The 15,658-nt window shown below is 26.5% G+C and overlaps 1 long non-coding RNA gene across 2 annotated transcripts; it reads right to left on the bottom strand.

Annotated features, from left to right (window-relative positions):
* Positions 1-10,836: 10,836 nt before the first annotated feature.
* LOC106693292 (uncharacterized) lies at positions 10,837-13,763 on the bottom strand. 2 transcript variants are annotated; one of them, XR_001345091.2, is made up of 6 exons: positions 13,565-13,763; positions 13,174-13,290; positions 12,408-12,945; positions 12,252-12,334; positions 11,803-11,939; positions 10,837-11,299 (listed from the first exon to the last, which is right to left on the bottom strand). It is a non-coding gene; the product is annotated as an uncharacterized LOC106693292 (long non-coding RNA). The 2 variants fall into 2 exon arrangements; XR_001345092.2 differs by lacking the exon at positions 12,252-12,334 and having other exon boundaries at positions 13,565-13,756.
* Positions 13,764-15,658: the final 1,895 nt, after the last annotated feature.

Here is a 15,658-nt window from a genome sequence, read left to right as displayed (position 1 = left end):
GTTTGTTCGTCGATTGTTCGTCAATGTTCGCTATAAATAATTATTTGTTCGTTCTTTATTTTTTTTTAAATAAATTTTTAAAAATTTATTTGAAGTTAGCGGTGACTATACTCATTTTCTATCTTTTTTAATTTTTTTTCCATTTATCTTGATTTGTTTGTTAATACCCCACCAAAAATAGCGTTTGTTTGTTTGTTTTTATATTTATAATTAATTATTAAAATTTTAATTATGCCCGTTGATCTAATAGTAGTTGTGCGCATGCGCAAGTGTCTGCTCTAGGTTTAAAATTTTTTATTGTTTTCATTATTATTTATGTTTTAATTAAATTAGTAATCTTATCAAGTAATTATCAAATCCTGTTGATCATCTAGCACATCGTAAGAGTATCCAGGTATTTATCGGAGAGAAATGTCAATAAGCCACAATAAAATATGAAACGAAAGAGTCCTCAAAGAATCTTAGAAAACCACTTTTAATATTATTATTATTATCTTTATTTATTTAATATTTAATACACTCGACTAATTATTTTGTTTTATCAATATTAATTATGTATTAAAAATACTGAAAACATTTTAATGTTATTTTCATTTACTCTTTTATAATTTACCGCTCTGTTTTGTAACTTACGTGGTGTGTCACCTATTATCAAGTATTTTAACTTGCCGTTCAACTAGTATTTTTGTGTTACACAGTTGGTCTCATAAATAGTTGGTAAACCAATTACTAAATTACAAGTATCATCGAAGTCAATAATAAATAAATATAATATTGGAGCAGGTTTGTAAAATTAAACTAATAATTAATTATTTATTTAATATTAGAGTAGACTTATACAATTGAAGTTATTAATTATTCATTTGCGCAATTTTTATAAATTTATATTTTGCGTCTACATTGAGACTCAAAATAACTTAGCCTAAGAAATTTGATGAAAATTTTAATTAATATTTATTATTAAACATCATTTTATAATTAAAGATGTTTTTCTAATTTTTTTTTTTTTTTTTTTTTTTTTTTTTTTCCAAATATTAAAATTTTTTTTATTTTTCAGTTTTGAAAACAATATTTTTATACCACTTATCAAAATGGAGCTCAACTCTATAATGTTTCACCAATCGGATGTGATTCTTTCATCTAATCTCCAACATTATTTGTCCTTCATTTATATGTAAGTATATTACCATTAATTATTAGTACTGCTATTAATAATTTTTACATCATTTTATTTTTTAATTATAAATGTGTAAGTATTTATGATCTTGGCGATTCTTGGAGTAGTTCAAATGTTATTATAGAAGTCACAGTTTATTGAATTGTTAATTATTTCAAGCTGAAATTTATATTTATAATTTTACTAGCCGACCTGATAATAACAGATACAACAAAAAAAGAATTAGCGAAATCGGCCCAGCCGTTTACGCCCGATGCTGTAAACGAGGGAAATCAGGATTTATTTGCATATATAAAGATATGCATTAAGAATATTCAAACTTATGTTTGCGTATTGTTTGATTGCGATTTTTATGTATGGAAAGCGCCCAATTTTAAGTAATAAATAAAAATTTCTCTTTAAAATTACATCGTTTTTAATTTTATGATCGGAACGTTTTAATTCCGTTTTAGGCATCGTGGGAACTGATTAATTATTTTATTGTTATTAATTTCAGATTTTTTTATTTATTCGAACACCTTTTTAAGATGAATTTTCCCAGTGACAACAAGGAAAAGTTCAGCAAAATTATTAATTGGAGTTTATTGGTAAGTAGCTAGTTTTGCAAACAGTAAAAAAATTATCATTAATAATTTTTTTTTTTTTTTTGCACATAGTAAAATTAAATATTTAAATCAAATTCTATTAGAAATAATTAATTCCCAAGTAACATACACCCAACTTTAAGATGTCTTTAAAAGGATAAAGCAAATTTTCTTTTGTCTCAAAGTCACCTTTTTCGGTGTAAATACAACATGCAAATGTTAGTCCCGGAGCGAAAATTTGTGTTGTTTTTCCTGTCTTATGTCAATTAAAAAGTCGTTTAGATGACTTATTAGCTACTATTTGTAATTTTTCACTTTTTGTCGTCATTTGTGTCAAGTCTTTTAAGTAGATATTTTTTCGGTGACATAAATTTCTGATCGTTTTGTCAACATGTTGGTGCCTTATCGATGTAGCACAAAATTGCCTAAAAACTGATTCCTGATAGCCAGAGTTACTGACGAGAAAGTTGGTGTAAATGAGTTGCGAACAACTTGACGACGAGTTGTCGACAACTTTCAGCTTTTGTAACTGTATTGACTACAAGTTGTCGACAAGTCTCTTGGAAAGTTGCGATCAATTTATGGAAAGGCCAACTTGGCGGCAGGTCGCCACCCTGGCTATCAGGGATATCTTATAGATGTCACAAAGGCAAGTGTGACACTTGGGTTATTATCAGTCGATAAATTAGGTGATACAACCTATTATTTCTAAAATCTAATCCAAGGAAATATTTATTTATTAAAATATTTATTAGATGCATAGTAATCAGGCTGACGAAAACATTTTAATTCCTTTCTTTTATAAATAATTATTATATAATAATTATTTATAACAATTATTTTTACATAATAATTATTTATAATAAAATAAATATTATTTTCTACGTTGATCACTTAACTTAAATTGTGGTAAACGGATTATTTGCTTAAATATATTAACTTAAATTATTATTTTAAGTAAAAAATAAATTGATGCTGTATGGACGTCAATTAATTTTTTTTTTCTTTTCATTTCAGGTTTTATCAATCATTAACTCAATAATGCCGAGACCACTGCTTGTATCAGATGAGGACTCAATAGCTGTTATAAAAAGATATATGAGCTACTTCTGTTCAGATACCTTGCCAGCATACTCTGCTGAGGTATGGTCGAAAATGTCCAAGGAACCAGAATTTGTGGGTAAATGGAATACTGCAGCAGTTAGGACCAACATAAAAGACAATCGTAGGGGGATTTTGACTAGAGCAAGAAAAGAATGTGGATATTTTTCCCAAATAATTAAGAAAAAATTCACTTATAGTAATAATGATGATGATGACAATGACAGCAATGATAATAATGATAATGATGACAGTGATGATAATAGCGATAAGGATTATTTTAATAAACTATATGCTAAAGAGCGGGATGATGTTCCATGTTTTCATGTTGAAATTGCTAGAGGTGTTTGGGAATGTATGTATAAAAAAGACAATAGTTGTAAAAATCCTAGGTTACAGCCGAAAGTGTGGACTGACACTATTGCCTTTGAATTATGGCATCAGTTTGAACTACCGTGTGCCTTTGTATTTAAAAAAGGCACAATTCATGAAAATGGAAATTATTATGCGACATTTATTGGCAAGTGCAAAAGTAAAGTGTGCAATAATCCTATTTTTGGTTACATCGAAAACAATCCTGGGGACAAAGGTTCTGTTTTTATTAATTTTCGATGCCGGGATACTCGTTTTGAAGTTCATGATGAAGTTACAAGGCCACTGCAAGCCGAGCGAAGAAAAATGTTTAAAACTATGATCGATGCAAATGGAGTTAAGGGAACTATTTTGGAGCAAGCTAAAGATCTGTTAAAACCAGGTAGTACTCAATGTCCTGTTCTATTCAATTCTAATGTTTTATATCAAGTAAAGAAAGAATCTAAGGAAGAAAAGTTGAATGTCAAGCCAGAAGATCGGAGAGATTTGATTAAAGCTATTTATCGTATCAACGAGGACGATAATCCTGCTCATCAAAATTTTATAAAAGTTGTAATTGATACGCCTTTTTCAGTATTTTATGTTTCACCGCAACAAATCCATTGTTATAACGAATACAGGCGTCTTCACAGACACTATTCTTCTGTTTGTATTGATGCTACAGGAGGTCTTGCAAAAAAATTTCTAGACAGCAAAAATAAAACTACGAGTAGTATTTTTTTATACCAAATCGTAATTAATTTTAGTAATACTTCACAATCTGTTTATCAAATTTTATCGGAAATTCATGACACTAAGACCATCAAATTTGGACTAGAAAACTGGCTTAGTAAAGTTTCGCCTCCGACAGAAGTAGTCTGTGATGGATCTCGTGTCCTTTTAAATGCCTCCTGTTTAGCTTGCAATAATTTTTCTTTATTTGATTACGTTAATAGGTGTTTTCAACATGTCAAAAACGGTGCTTCACTTGACTCTGTAAAAACTTTTATCAGATTGGATACGGCTCATTTTATTCATGCTATAAGTGGCTGGAAATGTTGGAAATCGGTTATTCATCCAAGAATTAAATCATTTTACTTATACAGTGTTGCATTATTGATGGATTGTAATAATTTAAAAGATTTTGAAAGAATCCTTGTATTAATTTTGATTGTCTGTGGCACCGAATATGATGATTCTATTGTTGATTTTGATGGCGAAATGATAACTACAAAAGCAGCAAGGTCAGAGTTGGAAAAATTGATTGCCAAAAATGAATCTCAAGACTTTATTAATAATATTGAAGACAAAATTAAAACTATGGAGTTTGATCAAGAAAAAAATGAAACTTTACGCCGAGAGACCAATACTGATTTATTAGAAAAAGACACTACTATTTCAAGTTGGATAAATAATCTTGTCGCTTTTTCATTGAATGTTCATTCTGATGGTAGTAATGATATTAATAATTTAAACACTTTTTATGTACCTCTATTTAAAGATTCATTACTTAAAGAAGTGAGAGAGTTTCCGCTATGGACGAAAGTTTGTATTCATTACACGAGTTTACGAGCAACTTCTGCGTACATAGAGCAAGCGTTTAAAGAATTGAAAGAGTTATTAGGTAAAATGATTTCTCTCCCTGCACGTGTTGATTACTTAGTTAAAGCTCATCTTAAACTTATTGATGGTGGTGTCAAAATTTTTGAACGCGAATTGTTAAAATTCGTTAAGAATTACCATGCTAATAAGCAAAAAAATGATAAAATAAATAGTAATCCTGAAGACGAATTATGCAAAGAAGATTGCGAACCTAACGATAATTTACTCAATGAAAATTGGAATGGACAAGGATATGATATGAAGCACAACGACTGTGATTGGTTAGATTCAGATTGTCATTTATTCAATGAAGATATTCCCACCAATTTTAATACTGAGTCATTTAATTCTTCTGAAATTGATAATAATAACGTTTTAGATAATATTGATTGTAGCGCAAATGAAAATAACGAAAATTTATATCAGCCGAATTTAAATAATTTAGTTAATCTTGATCACAGTTATTGTTCCGATAATAATTCACCATTGAATGAAAACAGTTTCGATGCCGCTGTGGAAAAAAATTTAAGAATGATTAAAAAGGAAGGTAAATACTTCAAAAGTTTTCCCGAAATCAATTTAATAAACAATTTGGCGCCTTCAAACAAAAAAGAAGAATTTTTATTACAAAATGGTAATAAAAGCGGACCTGTCTTTTTTCAAAATGAATCCTGGTTTGCTTTCAATACGTGCCCATTCGACAGTATTGTTCAGTTGATTTTCTATGGATGTTTACAAAATGAAGAATTTAATAATTTTGTTAGCAATTCTTCAAATTCCACTTTTAATTTTGTTACCGATTTTATGTCAACAGGATTAAAAAAAGATATCTATGTTAAACGATTTTCTATTTTACATCCTATCTATCAAGACACTGAATGCACACAAAATCAAATGAATATTGCCAATCGTAAAACTAAAAACGTAAATCGTTGTATTAATTGTGTAGATAACGTGAATAGTTTGTGGATTAAATTATTTACAAGTGAACCAAGTGCATTCGAAAATAATTCATGTTCATCATTCGGCTGCCAAGATTATCAACGTAATATACCGGTTTTGACTGCAAATTATAATTTAATCATGGAAAAAGGGTTTAAATGTTTGCAAGAAGCATTACATTTTAAAAGCATAGCTTATAATAAATTTTGCACAAGCTGCCAAAAAAAACAAACAACCTGTAAAACGACACTTAATCGATATATTTACATTGAATTAGACGTAAAATCGGTAAATGAAAAAGATGGAACTTCATGTAAACTTGGTGAATTACCGAAGTGTTTGGATTTAAATGAAACACATTCATCAAAAAAATTTAGTTATCGGTTGGTACATCTTTATTACATCTGAAATACAAATGATTTGTTTCTATATGATTTTTTTTTTAATTATAGCTTGACAGGGGTTATTGGTTATAACTCTTTTCACTACATCACATATTGTAGAAACTTGACAGGAAATTGGCGATTCTACAATGACCAACTAGAAAAGTCTAAATTTATTAGTGAACGCACGAAAATTGTACCTCATGGGATTTTTTACACTTTATTCTCACTGTAAAAAAGAAAAATATATTTATATATTTCAGGTAATTTCTTCAAATTTCTATAATTTTCTTTTATTTGTTCGATCAATTATATTATAAGAGAAATTTTTATTGTAACACTAAAAATAATTTTTTGTTTCGGTTCACAATAAAAATTATAAATAACTATTAACAAAGTCAGCTCATATTGAATTTTGAAAACAATATAAAAACTAATAAGTGTATTAAATTTTATTTTTTTCTGTTTAAAGTTTCTATGACTAAAAAATATTTCATAACGACAAATTAAATTCAGCTCTTTTTTATAGTACACATTTAAATCATAATTACCACTCTAATATAAATTTTCTAATAACAAATTTATGCTTCAAACATTTCATTTTTTTAATTTCAAAAGTTAAAAATCCTCGGAATCGATATGTTCAAACTATTTGATATTGGTATTAAAATAATACGGTTAATTAAGTTTTGAAACTTGTTTTATCACAAATAAACCATAAAAAAATAAATTTTTTACTTTTGTTTATAAGGTAAGAGACCTAATACTCAATTAGGGAACTAGTACCCGATCACTCCATATATTTGTATATCTATATTTACTAAATTGTTCTAAATATAGATATACAAATACATGAGTGATCGGGTACTAGTTCCCTGATCGAGTATTAGGTCTCTTATCTTAGTTTAAGCCTTTTTTAAAATAAATCAATGTTTTTTTTTTCTATAATTTATTTGTCATAAAGTAGGTTACCAATTTTTAGATAACTGCTAACTCCAAAAAAAAACTTATATTAATTAAAGTATTTGATTCATACTTTGTTCGCTACCATTTAAATGAAATCTTTCTTTTAAAATTCTATTTCAATTAATAAACATATAGTCGAATTAAACTCGTTTATATTAATGGTTGCTACTTTTTTCTTCTTCTTTTCTTTTTTTTACTACATTCGTTTTAATCCAAGAACTACGTGACTATTCTTAGTATTAGGATAAAAATTAGTCTTAAATTATCATAATCTTTAAGTGTCAATCATGTAATTGAATTATTAAAGATTTTATTTTCTCTTTTTTTGCAGCTTTAGCAAGTATTTAAAAAAATGCAATAAGTGGATACAAGTGATATTGGAAATCTCTATACTTCGATTATTATTAATATTTTTGCTCAATTACATTTATGAAAACTTAGTGTTAAGGTTGTTGCCAAAAGTAATAAAAAGTCATTAAGTGTAAAATCTATTTAAGTTTTACGATTATAAAATAAATAAAATTATTATTATCATTATTATATTATGACGTAATTTTAAAATGTTTTATACTACAAGATTAATATGTTAAACAGAAAAAATAAATGTTTTATAATGTTAAACAAATAAATAAATAATTTCATTTTTTTAAATAATGAGTAAGTTTTTTAAACAGTTAATAAATAGAAATACTAAATCTCTTTTTTTTTTATTCATAAATTTGATTCATTTTAGACATCAACAAAATCGTTAAATTATTATATTTACAGGAAGCCGTAGGTCTTTGTTAATCATTTTTTTTATACAATCAAAATTATTTTTTAAGTTAAATATTACTGTTTTTGTCGTTATTTAAATAATCTATATCATGATTGTTTTTTAATTTAAATAATAATTGTTGTACAGTTAATTTGTCATGCATAAACGACGAACATCGTTTGTAGATAATAGAGGTATAGAGAACGATCCAGAGGAGATAGTATTATCTGAGCCTTCGAAGTGAAAGAAAAAACTGTCTTTTATTAGGACTAAAATAATTCAATATTTTACAGAATGATTTGTGCCAACTATTCTGTAATGTTAGAAGAAATCAAAAGTAAGATAAGACTCAATTATGAGGTACTTTTATCGGATTAGTAAAAAACAACAAGAGCCAACTATGAAACTGATGTTACTTTATTACAAATTACATTTATAATACAAAAAAAGTATATTACGGTTAGTTAAGTAGCTGATGATATGAATATAATATTTGGAAATGCTGTAAAATACAATGTTAATTTCTAACGTTTATGCAAGGTAATTGATTTATTATTAAATATAAATTAATATTACAAATTTTTATTAACTAATATATTTTCATTTTATACTCCGTTATTTGGTATACTGTTGGAACTGCAAAGAATAATATAAGGAAAAAGTTCAAGAGTTTTTAGATTTTGACGTAAATTTAGATTCAGATTATGGATCAGAATTAAAATCTCAAAATTAATTAGTATAATGAAAATTTTAGACTCAAGAAAAATACAATAAAATGAATAGTTGAAAAAATGTTTACTTGCATTAGTTAAGTGTTAACATTTATGAAAAAACCATAGATGTAAATATATATCCCGATTATTTTATCATGCACAAGCTGCTAATACAACAATCAAATGATAAATATCACCTGCTATAAATTATGTTAGTAAGTGTTAATTTAAAATTATATGCATATATAAATCTTATCGATCTAATCAATAAAGAACATTAAACTGTATTAGCTTTTGCTTTTATTCGTTTTTTATGCTGATACATTTCTGTTTTATTCTGGTTTGAATCTGGGAAAATAATCATATAAAAGTAACGACCACGTGGTAACCATAACCTATGCAGCGGATAATTTGATCATAAGTAAAAAAATAATTTGTATTAAAAAAAAAAAAAAAACACATCATTTTGATCATAATAAGTAAAAGATTTTTGCATTAATTATGTCAGTTAGAAAAAAAGACCTTCATTGATATTTTAATTTATTATCTAGCTGTCAATCAACTACTAAGAATTTCATTCAGGGTTTTTAATTACTAACATTCCTTTCTGATACTAAGTTGATTTTTAATAATTTTGAATACTTCTTGTTTAAAATTATGCATTAAAGTTTACATGAATAAACTGTTTAAGTTATAGGCGTCGTTACACTCCTGTCTAACATTTAATGTATTAATTAATTTTCATTGCACAAGTGCATGACTCAATATTTGAAAATTTCAATTAAAATAATTTTTTTATAAAAGTTTCAATAACAATAGGTACAATATCTATATAAATAGCTAAATTTTGAATTGGAAAAATATTTCATTTATTACTAAGTAAACCACGTGGCTACCATAACCAATGCGATTTCGTATTTAATTATTTAAAATTAAATAATTTCAGATTGAAATACTTGATAATTAATTAGACTATTGTGAATAAAATATTTTTACATAAATTATTTTTTTTTAAAGAATTGTGCATTCTTTGATATTTTAATGTTTCCATTGTTATCTAGTGTCTTACATTATTAAAGATAAATTAATTTTATTAATAATTAAAAATCTAATTCTTTGGAGTCGCTCGTTATTCTTACCTGGAAATTTAACTATGTAGAGCACCTATGTATATGTAAAATATATATTATAGGGGGTCTTTTGAGTGGGCTTTTGTAAATAATTTAGGTTTTTTCATTGTTATTTGTACTTCATAAAACTTCAAATACATTTTTAATGAACTGATCCACTTTCTATAAATGCAGTAAAGGTAAAAAAGATATTTTTAATTGAAAAAAAAAAAAATAAATAAATGTTTAGACCTATAAAACTATGTTATTCAAGAAATTACAACTAGTCGAATCACCTCGATATTTCGAAACCATCATGTCTTTTTGAAAAGTAAGCCATTGTAAATATTAAATTCATAGTGAATAGACCAATATAAAAAAGCATAGAATCAGTACAAACATTTGTTTATTTCAAATTTTAACGAAAAAAAAAAGATGTCAAACATAAAATTTTGTTGAAATTGATGTGGCTAAGGTGGTAACGTAAAGGAGAATTAGAAAAATAATCAATGATAGTTAGAATTTAAGTAACTAAACTTAATTTTTTTGATCAATTATTGTCGTTAGCCGCATACTAATTACTATTTATATTGCTTATCATTTTTCAATAGATAATAATCAAGTAATATAGCTGAGGATCAATGACGAAGAAACTATAAAAATTGATTATACTAAAGTCTTAAAATTTAATAACTATCACCAACACAATATGATTTGATCATCAATGACATTTTTTATACCAATAGATTTAATTTTGACGTCACGCATAATATAAAATGTGGACATTTTCATCATCTAAAATATAAGTAAATATTATTATTATAACAATAGAATGTAAATTGATATAAATTTGTATCGATAATAAATTGCAAAAAACCATTATAAGAAACCATATTATATGAATATATACATATATTTTTTTTACTGATTTACTCTAAAACAATAACATATAGTTTTAATCTTGTCCAAAAAATGTCAAATAGTTTGCACCAGTTATTGGGTGTCTTTTGTGTTTTATTTAAAGCTGTGATTCTTGTCATATTAATTGATACATAACAATGAATGAATTGGGTAGTAATTAAAAAACAAGCAAATTTAAGAAAATTTTTTCCATTAACTGTTGAAAAAATTACTATTTTTCTCAGTATAAAATTAATTAACGAAATATTGCATTTATTAAGAGTAAAAATTTTCATAAACTTAATAGATTTATTTTAGATTTTCCTAAATTTTTAGAATAATTTTACATAATTACTTTTTTTTTCTCAAGACATAACTAGAAGTGACAGACATCTAATGGTTTCTAGTTACACTAATTAAGTTAAAAAAAAAGGAATAAATGAGACATTAAAGTTATAATGACAATATGTATACTTAAAAGATTTAAAAACTTATTAAGAAACTACTTCAGTCAACCGTACACTAATAGACGACTATCAAATATGAATAGAAATCTACATATCACTCTTAAATAGAAATCTAACGATTTCTATTGTCTTTGATATCATCATTCTACATATTAATCCGAAGTTTGCTCGCTTGGAGTAACTCATCGGCTTCGGAGACAGTCAAATAGTTTTTACTATCAAGGAAGTCCCAGTAAAAGCGTTGCACCTGTAAAATATAAATCATAAGCCTACTATTTAAATGATTTAATTAAATTGTGTCTGAAAATAGCCGATATCTAATAATTTTCACACACACACACACGCACACACACACACGCGCGCGCGCACTTATATATATATATATACACACACACACATATATATATATATATATATATATATATATATATATTACATACCTAGGCCAGTAAAATACAAAAAGTCTCAGATCACAAGTTTGTCAGCCTCAGCTTCGCCTCAGCCAACAATTACAATGATCTGAGACTTTTTTTATCTTACTGGTATAGACATGTAATAAACAATTTTTTTTCTTTTTGAATAAATAAATTATAATAAAGAAAAAAATTTATGAAATGGATACATGTCAAAATTGAATATTTATAAGTTGAATTAAAAAATAAATTTTTTCTTGATATAATTTACTTGCTAAAACAAATATGATTATCATTAGATTGTAAATGTCAGGTTCATAAACAATTTAAAATTTACCTTGTTGAAATGCAACTATGTTTACGTATGCCTCAAAGTCATTGGATCCCATGGATGATTAAAGTAATTTGACGAGTCCTCGTATTTTGCCATGATGGATGGAAAAACTAACTTGGTTATTGTAATTCTGAATCAAACTTAAAACAAAATTCTTTTATTAACAAAAAATATGATTCGTATTTACTACTCAGCAATAGAAACAAATAAACATAATAATTTTGTTGTTTTTTCAGAAAAAATTTATAAAAAACTTTTAATAAAAACGTATACATCTAGATATTCCAAAAAACAACTTTTTCTTTAAATAATTCATTTTCCAAAATATCCAAAAATGGTCGAGGCCTATGAATTTCAATGTCATACTACTCAGTAATAAAAACTGACAGTTATATAATGATTTTTGATCTGTTTTTACGAATTATTTATGAAAAAAATTATAAATACTTAACTGAAAATTTGGAAAACTAAAGGCATTTTTTTTTAACTATTATTTTTTTGATGAAACATCTGGAAATTATTGACGGTCCGAACTCTAATATCATATGATTATTTAATAACGTATTTTATTCATGTTTTTCATTTAATAAATTATTCATTTCACTCACCAATTATTTATGTACATTTAATGGATTTTACTGCTCTTTCAAGAAAACGAGAATGAATATAGAATACATGACGAGGCTAAGCATCATTTCCTAAAGGTCGTCTCAAAAATAAAAGTATTTAATGGTAAGCAATTACCGATTTTGACAAATCATCATAAATAATGAAGACATGTTTGCCGTTGTCACAAAAAAAAAGTTCTGCCATGGCACATGGCAAAAAAGTGTAAGAAAAGAGCAGCATCAGACACGGTATCGAATACGATGATAGAATAGTTAATAGCAGTGCCGTCACTATTTTCACGATCCAAGTTACTGTAGATCTCATTTGACCGATAGCAATGTAGATACAGAACTTTTTCTTCTCCGCACCAGCATAATCGAAACGCTCTTAATTAATAATAGTCTCAATAGCCAAAAAACTCTTTCCGATCGGTCCATCATCAACGATCAACTTATATTATCTACTGTACCAATTATCACCAGTGACTCAGTGAGTCTACATCCCGGATTCCAGTTTGCATAGCCTCTCTAGTCAACTCTGTATAGAAAAAATAATCGATATAATAATATAATCATAAAATATAACTGTTACCCTGATCAACAAAAATAATTTGGAATGATTCAAAACAATTTGAATCGACTAATATATAGATATACACTCAACATCAAGCAAATCATTTTTCTTAATCAGGGTACTGATCAAAAAATTTTCAGAGTTCAAAAACTTATTGATAATAATACTAATAATTAATGGTAATATACTTACATATAAATGAAGGACAAATAATGTTGGAGATTAGATGAAAGAATCACATCCGATTGGTGAAACATTATAGAGTTGAGCTCCATTTTGATAAGTGGTATAAAAATATTGTTTTCAAAACTGAAAAATAAAAAAAATTTTAATATTTGGAAAAAAAAAAAAAAAAAAAAAAAAAAAAAAATTAGAAAAACATCTTTAATTATAAAATGATGTTTAATAATAAATATTAATTAAAATTTTCATCAAATTTCTTAGGCTAAGTTATTTTGAGTCTCAATGTAGACGCAAAATATAAATTTATAAAAATTGCGCAAATGAATAATTAATAACTTCAATTGTATAAGTCTACTCTAATATTAAATAAATAATTAATTATTAGTTTAATTTTACAAACCTGCTCCAATATTATATTTATTTATTATTGACTTCGATGATACTTGTAATTTAGTAATTGGTTTACCAACTATTTATGAGACCAACTGTGTAACACAAAAATACTAGTTGAACGGCAAGTTAAAATACTTGATAATAGGTGACACACCACGTAAGTTACAAAACAGAGCGGTAAATTATAAAAGAGTAAATGAAAATAACATTAAAATGTTTTCAGTATTTTTAATACATAATTAATATTGATAAAACAAAATAATTAGTCGAGTGTATTAAATATTAAATAAATAAAGATAATAATAATAATATTAAAAGTGGTTTTCTAAGATTCTTTGAGGACTCTTTCGTTTCATATTTTATTGTGGCTTATTGACATTTCTCTCCGATAAATACCTGGATACTCTTACGATGTGCTAGATGATCAACAGGATTTGATAATTACTTGATAAGATTACTAATTTAATTAAAACATAAATAATAATGAAAACAATAAAAAATTTTAAACCTAGAGCAGACACTTGCGCATGCGCACAACTACTATTAGATCAACGGGCATAATTAAAATTTTAATAATTAATTATAAATATAAAAACAAACAAACAAACGCTATTTTTGGTGGGGTATTAACAAACAAATCAAGATAAATGGAAAAAAAATTAAAAAAGATAGAAAATGAGTATAGTCACCGCTAACTTCAAATAAATTTTTAAAAATTTATTTAAAAAAAAATAAAGAACGAACAAATAATTATTTATAGCGAACATTGACGAACAATCGACGAACAAACGAATTGCTAAAAAAAATTTGCCAAAAATCGAATTCCCCCCGCCAACTTAAGGGAGCTCTGTCTGTCAAATTCGGACTTTTCCGTTTTTGACGATTATTCGTATACGACTTTCAAAATGAATTTGCATTCGAATTCGGGTAGTAAATTTTCGTCAAATTGTATAGCAAGTAATATGCAAATTCTCGTCAAAAACGGAATAGCCCGAAGTTGACGACATTTGACAACAATTTCATAGGAACTTTACCTAGGGTTTTTTTCTAACCAAAAAAAGTAACCTCTAAATAAAAAAAAAAATTAACCGCTAATTTTTTTTTTTCAACTTTTGCTATCAAATTGTCGGCAGATGCAGGCGGCAAATTTCGGTAATTTCAACTGTCAAATTACTGTCGATTTCAATCTGGAGTGACTGTTAGGGCAGTTACGGCAGACGTCACTTAACCCTAATAGCACAATTTGCTTGAGCAAAAGTTTACTTACAAAACCTGATTTTCCTTAAATTTTTCATAAAATTTTATGATTATGAAACGAATTTATTTATGCTCATAAAAAATTTGCATACGAAACTCTAGTAAAAAATAAAGACTAAAGCACCGCTGGTGGCGCATAAATGAATCATTGCTATAATAAAATTTCAATGTTTTACTGCATCATGGCATTTCTTATGACTTTTTATTCTCTGGCAGTGCCCTTTTTGCATGAAAAAATTTTAAAAACGTCTAAATTGGGGGTGCTATAGTATATGCTGACCTAATTTCAATATTTAAATTAGTTCTCATAACTAAAATGAATAAAGTTTCATAATTTTAAGACGAACAATCAATTATCTTTTGAATATAGAAAGAATTTTTTGAAAATTTACTATTTTAAAAAAGTTTATAAAAATGAGTGCTAGAATGAGCCAAAAACCACTCTGTCTACGGTATAGTAGTACGGTAGCTCACGCCATGACACTTCACACATATACATATGTTTAAACGTGTACTTGGCGCGAGACCCTACCGTGTCTCCTGATCGATTCATGTGAACTAATTGAATTCTTTTTTCTGTTTGAATTTTAACATTTCCTTTACCCAAAATTCCAAGAATTTTGTGTGGTCCAGAGTATTGATCTTTTGTTTTACCTGGATTTGGTCCACTTTGTAAAAATACATATTGACCTACTTTTAAATTTTGTGGATTACAATGTTTATCGTAATATTTTTTTGATTTGTATTTAGCGTCAACTAAATTTTGATAAGCTAATAATCTTATCCCATGTAATCTTGTGATTAAATCAATAAAATAACCTTGCATTGAAGGTAATTGTTCACA

This window comes from Microplitis demolitor, chromosome 2 (assembly GCF_026212275.2).
Source record: "Microplitis demolitor isolate Queensland-Clemson2020A chromosome 2, iyMicDemo2.1a, whole genome shotgun sequence".
NCBI lineage: Eukaryota > Metazoa > Arthropoda > Insecta > Hymenoptera > Braconidae > Microplitis > Microplitis demolitor.
Note: the sequence above shows the minus strand (reverse complement) of the source record. Positions and strands in the feature narration are given on the sequence as shown.